This window comes from Lissotriton vulgaris, chromosome 12, assembly GCF_964263255.1.
Source record: "Lissotriton vulgaris chromosome 12, aLisVul1.2, whole genome shotgun sequence".
NCBI lineage: Eukaryota > Metazoa > Chordata > Amphibia > Caudata > Salamandridae > Lissotriton > Lissotriton vulgaris.
Window position 1 is genome coordinate 804,861,457 of NC_141700.1, and position 6,928 is coordinate 804,868,384.

Genomic DNA, 6,928 nt, shown 5'->3' on the forward strand with positions numbered 1-6,928 from the left:
CTGTTCTGTGCTGCCTGTTATACACTTTTTTCTGTGAAGCACTGAAAATTCCAACGACAAAGGTTTATCATGAAATGTATTACTTCTAAATAATAACAGCCTAATATTCTCCCGGATGATGCAAGGTTTAAATCTTAATAGTCAAGAAACACTTCTTAGCTATAGTTTCGCTTTATAAATTAACAAACAACATGTGGCGCCACCTTCCATTAAACCTCCTCTGTAGAGTAACACTGATTAAAATGATGGTCCTACCCAGTTTCCTTTATGTATTGCAAAATTTCCTGCTTCATATTCTAAACGTATGGTTCAAAGAAGTGTCATTGCTCTTTCCTACCTTCCTCTAGTGTGACATCCTTCTCAACTACCCAGGGCACCTGCAGAACAGTGTATGCGGGTGGGATCTGGCAGTGGACATCCACCTTTATTACTGGGCCTCCCAGCTTCTAGTTATTAACAACTGGCTGCCGGGTGGTTGAGGTAGCCCAGCTTATCAGTTGAAACAGGCCTCAATGGTGTGATGGACAATATCTAAGAGTTCCAGCTTCCTCTTTCCCTTCCAGTGTTCAATCGAGTGGTCTTTATGGTATGGCGAGCGACTCTTAGTTTTACAGGTTGGAACAGGTGCCTCATGGGGCTGACCACCATGTGGCGGGCTGCAGGTTAATACACTAAACACGACTTGAGGGATTGTCTCACTGTGATCAGATTGTTATCACTACTCTGGTGATATTTGGCATGGGTCACACATGTATACTTTTGTAACCTTCAATCGTACTTCTCCCTTCTCACCTCCCAGTTTCACCACCTTCAAATAAGGCATGCCATTACACTACAGAGCTACAGGATCCCCTTCAATTCCTTGGAGGCCTGCATGCTCCTCGGGAGACGTGGGCAAATGTGGGATTTACCGACTATATCAAGCCATGCTGGATAATGCACTCAGGTTGTTGGACCGATTGCATCACAGGTGGGAGAGATGGGTTGGTGAGTTGGACGAGGTGGAGTGCTGTTAGGCTTGTATGACTCCTAGGGAGCTGGTGTTATCCTCCCAACTCAGACTAATCCAATTCCATTATCTCCATCATATTTAGCTGACCCCCCCAGAGATTTGGCCGTGGGAGACTTCGTACTAATATCAGCTGCACTCTGTGCCATGCCCAAGATAGCGAATTCTTCCACATGACATGGAAACGTCCCCGGGATTATAACATACTGGTCAAATATGGGCTCCACCCCTCCAAAGGTCTTGGCTTTTCCCTTGCAATTAAAACTCAAAGTAGCATTGCTAGGGATACTGGACAGGTTGAGGGGTCCTGTGGTGATGAAACGATCACTGGACTAGCAACATTGGTTGCAAAGAGAGACTGCTTGCATTTGGAAAAAACAGTCTCCACCAACCCCGAAGCAAAGGCGCACTGGCATGGACTGGTGTGCTCATCTAAAATAACCTATTTACACTGCAAAAAGCTGCCCCTCTAAATTCTATAAAATTTGGGGTAAATGGTGGAAATACTATGGCTTGTCTTCGACATTGAGATCTTTGGTGCAGCATGTCAATTTAATGTGTTGCCTTTGTGGAGGGTGAGGAGATGGAAGATATAAACTTGAAGGTAAACATTGCATACCACGAATGCGGAACAACGCATGCCATTACAGTGCAGTCGTTACAACACATGCCATTACAACGTAAGGTGGAACAACGACTTTTGCAACTACTGTTGCACAGACTGGAGTTGGAATAGTAAATTCTTAAATATTCAAACATCTAGCGCCCCCCCCCCCCCCCAGAGGATGTTGTTGTTCCGACTTGCGTTGTAATAGCATGCGCTGTTACAGCGCGGTCGTTGTAATGAGTGCATTGTAATGCATGCTTTAAAAAGCCAATGAGTGTGCCTACTCACTATTAAAAGTGCATTTTCTTTCCTTCTGCAAGGTTAATGTGCTTCAAGTTTCATCATTTTTACTTTAGTTCTCGGATCCCTTAAACGAAGACTATCTTTATGAATTTTTTGGAAACCTTTCTCTTTGTTTGCATGTATCCACCCTACATCAGTTTCACTATCATGGTATCACAGATTATGTTCCATAATCTATAGTATCTGTGTACAAAAGACATTTGTCTATCCTAGTTTTGGCCCTTTTTTATTTTTGTGAAATGCTTCACATAACGAACAACCTACTTTTAAGCAAACCATACCAATTATCCTGCTCCCACACACTACAGTTGGGTTTGTAGTTACCAAAGAAGCAAAGTAAATTAACAGTTGGTGTTTGCCCTTCAAGTCTTCAGCATGCAAACATCGACTGAGACAAGTGTTGCAGTGCTAAATAGCCCATGCTGGATGGAAATTTAGTAGATATATGTGATAGCAACAAAATAAGTTCATTTAAACAAAGAAATAATTTGAAAAACAATGCCTTAAGAACTTACTTCAAACACTAATAATGTTGCAATTCTTTAATTTATGCAAAAAAAAACAGAATTTCACTTCTCATTTCTATTAACTAACATGAAGTAGATGAAACCAAAATAATGAGCCCCCCCCCCAAAAAAAAACAACAACCAATATTAATTCTAGGGTCATTTGTGAATTGGACTTCCATACTTGGATTTCTGTCTGTGCACTATCACTGGAATTGAGAATGTACCATTTCTTTCACTGGGTGGGTCCTTCTGCAAATGCGGGCAAACTGATCTCATCTGCTTCAGGTAACGGCTCTGCTGCCTCCTCACCAGAGTCTGATGAAGCCTCTATCTTCTCACTCCAATATAACAATGGAGACACCTCCTCCTGCTCTTCACCAACCTTATCCAAAACTTCCATCTTCTCACTGACTTCCGCTAACATGTCTGCCTCCTCCTCCTCACTAGCTTCTGCTAACATGTCTGCCTCTTCCTCCTCCTCACCAGTCCCAGTCAAAAGGTCTTTCTGCTGCTCCTCACTATTGTCTACTAATATCTGGGTCTCATTCTTTTGTGCTAAATATTTTGTTCCATATTTACTCTGCTTTCCAAATCTCAAAATGAAGCCCTGTCTATTTTGCCCACGCATTTTCATGGAATGGCAAAATCTGGCTGTAAATTTAGGATTTGCGTAATCCCCCATAAGCAAATTACCAGCAGACTTTTTTCTGATTTCATTTATTGCTGTTTCTGCACTAGATAGGTCTTCGAAGAAAACCAGGGCTCTGCCACTTGAGGAATCAAACATTACTTTTTTCAAAGTTCCAAACTGACAAAAATGGTTAACTAAAGAAGTAGGTGTGAAATTGGTCTTACTAAGACCATAGACAAAAATGCAGTTTGAAGAAAAACTATCCCCAAACTTTTCCTTGAGCTTACTCCGGGAAAGGAAGTGTCCATTCAATTCACTAATGGCCTTATTAGCACTGGCTTCATCTGTAAACTGCACAACACCATAGTTGTGAAGCATGGACAATTTTTGAACCTCAGTATATAATACCTCCCCAAAACTACTGAAGGAACGCAAGAGGTCATTCTGAGAAACAGTCCAACTCAAATTGGTAATATACAGTGTCCCTGATCCCTCCTCTGCAAAAAATCCACTGTCTACTTTAGCTGTGTACAATTGAACTTTTTTGTATGGCCACACAGTGACATTAATTTTCTTGTTAAAGAGACCTGTCCCTTGGGTTCCTGATAAAGCACTGTCACGATCCTTTACAAACTTGTAAAACACCATGGCACTACGTTGCTCATCCTTTCCGTTAACCTGAATTGAAGTAATCTCTCCAAACTCTCCAAACAAGTTCTGAAGTTCTTGTTGAATTTTTTTCACTGAACAGTGTGGAGGGAAAGGTTCAACTTTTAGAGAGCGCCTGTGATGCAAGCTCAGTTTTGTTGCTTTTGTTTCAAGTAATTTTCCTGTGCTTTCCAGTTTAAAGGTTTTCCGAGTTGTACCTGTTGTGTCTCTCTTGCGACTCATCCCTGTGGGAGAGCGGTCTCGCCTGCCACTCATCCCTGCGGGAGAGCGGTCTCGCCTGCCACTCATCCCTGCGGGAGAGCGGTCTCGCCTGCCACTCATCCCTGCGGGAGAGCAGGCTCGCCTGCCACTCATCCCTGCGGGAGAGCGGTCTCGCCTGCCACTCATCCCTGCGGGAGAGCGGTCTCGCCTGCCACTCATCCCTGCGGGAGAGCGGTCTCGTCTGCCACTCATCCCTGCGGGAGAGCGGTCTCGTCTGCCACTCATCCCTGCGGGAGAGCGGTCTCGTCTGTGACTCGGGCCTGCTGGAGATTGGCTTCTGCTGTGGTCCACACTCATGGTAGGGCATACCCAACCCTGCCCTGGGCCTCCAGACTTGTATCCCTGGTTCCTGTTTTGAGATGAGATATAGATCCTGCCCTGGTGTACCATACGCATTTGCAAACCCACACCTGGGTCTATGTAATTGTGGCCCCCCGGCTGCAGTAGACCTAGCCCTGACCCATTGACACAATGGCGGCTGAGCTCCAGCTCAGTGTTGTACGGGGCACCCGTCTGCATGCCCATGCCCTGGCTGTAGGGTCCTCCTAGATGCTGAGGGCCCAGGCCAGGCCCCGGTGCACCCAGCTGGGGCCCCATCCCCGCGTGTCCACTGTAGACTCTACCATGATGTTTGGTCTCTGGGGCTCGGGGCCCGGGTCCCAGGGCCTGCTAAGGCCACCAGCCAGGCTCACTGCTGCAAGGTCCCCCAGGAAGCTGCTGGCCGTGCCCTGGCCCTCCAGAGTAAGGGCCCTCGGGGAGGTGCATGCCCAGCCCCGGGCCTCTGATGTTCGGTCCCCCATGAGGCTGCAGGCCGGGCCCTGGCCCTCCGGAGTAAGGGCCCCCGGGGAGGTGCATGCCCAGCCCCGGGGTTCCTGTGCCCGGTCCCCCGGGGAGGTGCATGCCCACCCCCGGGCCTCTGCTGCCGGGTCCTCCGGGCTGCTGTAGCCCGAGCCTCGGCCCTCCGCCGAACGAGGCCCCCGCCTCGGAGGTGTGCACGCCCGGCCCCGGGGCGCTCCCTCGTCCCCGAGCGGGATGGGCAAAGAACTCCATGTCCGAGCAGCGGCCGCACCGGCCTCACCGGCGGCTCGTGACCCCCAGCGGCGCCGGTACCGAGCTCCAACGGAAAGAGAAACAGACGCAGGACTTCACGGCGCCCTGACGTGGAGGGGAGTCCGTCTTTGGTGTCTACAGGCGGTTGAGCACTAAAGTCCGTCTTCAGTGTCTATTGGCGCCTGTGATCCAAGGTCCGTCTTCTTTGTCTATTAGCGCTTCATGGTATCTAACAGCCGTCTGCAGTGTTTATTGGCTCTTTATAGGGTCTAATGTCCGTCTTCTGTGTCTACTGGAACTCTATGTAATCTAAAGTCCGTCTTCAGTGTCTACTGGATCTAATGTCGGCCTTCTGTGTCTACTGGCTACTGGCGCTACATGTAATCTAAAGTCCGTCTTCTGTGTCTATCGGCTCTTCACAGAACTCTAGTCCGTCTAGATCTGTCGTCCATCTCTGAGGGCGATTCGTGGATTGCAAATAAAACAAGCACTGGCAAAGCCAATAAGTCATAGCTGCCAAGGTTTCAGATAGCCATGTGTGACATTTTCATAATTTTTGTGTAATTATCAGTGACATTTCAATGACCATGAGTGACACTTTCTCTCGAGCAAAATAAATCACTGAAGAAGAGGGAAATATAAAAATTGTTATAATCCAAAAGTAATTATTTTCATGTTACAGGTTGCTACATGTGTTATATTCACAATGTATTTTATTATAGATTGCTAAAATCCTATTAGTAAGGTTGGGCTATGAGCTAGCTCTACACAGGTTAAGGCAGAGGTCTTCAAACTGTGGGGCGCGCCCCCCTGGGGGGGTGTGGATGGGTTCCCAGGGGGGCGCCAATGACTCTGCATTTGCATGTAAATGAAGATGGCCTGGAAGTGTGGCGATGTTTATTTGCTGCATTTCCAGGCTGTCTTCATTTACTTCGAGCCAGTGATCAGCATGCCATGGGGGCGGAGGTCAGGAAGTGTGCTGGCACGGTCAAAAAGGTTGCTAAAAAAACACAATCATTTCCAATGCAATAGGTCTCCAATTTGTGAGAGTTAGAGCTATTGCATTGTAAATGATGTTTCAATAAAAATGCTAGGATAACTCCAGTGAATAATGTTCTTTCTGGGGGGAGACCGTAGCTTGTCTGGAAGTTTCTTTTGACTCATCATAGCACAGAAGGTTAATATGCCTGCTGCACAGAACATGTCCGATTCAGATCACAAAGTACATACACTATAAATAGGTCAATGGGTTATGGTTTTTAGGTCTCGCCTGTCGATGCGCATGCGCATCGAGCAAGCGAGACTATTGCGACGTATCCACTCTTTATCTACACTGCAAGGAATCGTGGCGATTCCTTGCAGTGCCCGTGACTTTTAAGGTCAATGCGCATGCGCATTGAGCTTATGCGCATGCGCATTGACCTTAAAAGCGCGTGCGCGTGCACGTCCGTCTATGTTTACCCGCTCCGCCCCCTCCCGCCGTGTCGCATTTCTCCTCCCCCTCCCCTCTCTTCCTTCCGTCTTCCTGCCGTGTCGCACCTCTCTCCTCTCCGGCCCCTCCCCTGCCCGCCGTGTTACGGTGAAAGGCTTGTTTCAACTCTTTACCCGTCTTTTGATCTTTTACACCCAGTCAGTAGGCATTGTTTAAAGGGAAACTGTTATAAATGGAACCCTGCCACATACTGTCTTTCGTAACATGTCTCAGTCTATCAAGGGGCGGAAGCAGGGGGACAGTCCTTCTGAAGCCAACGACACCAGTCAGTCTATGTTTACCCGCTCCGCCCCCTCCCGCCGTGTCGCATTTCTCCTCCCCCTCCCCTCTCTTCCTTCCGTCTTCCTGCCGTGTCGCACCTCTCCCCTCTCCGCCCCCTCCCCTGCCCGCCCCCTCC

The 6,928-nt window shown here is 47.8% G+C and overlaps 1 pseudogene across 1 annotated transcript; it reads right to left on the bottom strand.

The window, feature by feature from the left end:
* Positions 1 to 2,446: 2,446 nt before the first annotated feature.
* On the bottom strand, positions 2,447 to 5,141 carry LOC147678803 (uncharacterized; annotated as a pseudogene). Its single transcript, XR_015302497.1, has one exon. The product of XR_015302497.1 is annotated as an uncharacterized LOC147678803 (transcript).
* Positions 5,142 to 6,928: the final 1,787 nt, after the last annotated feature.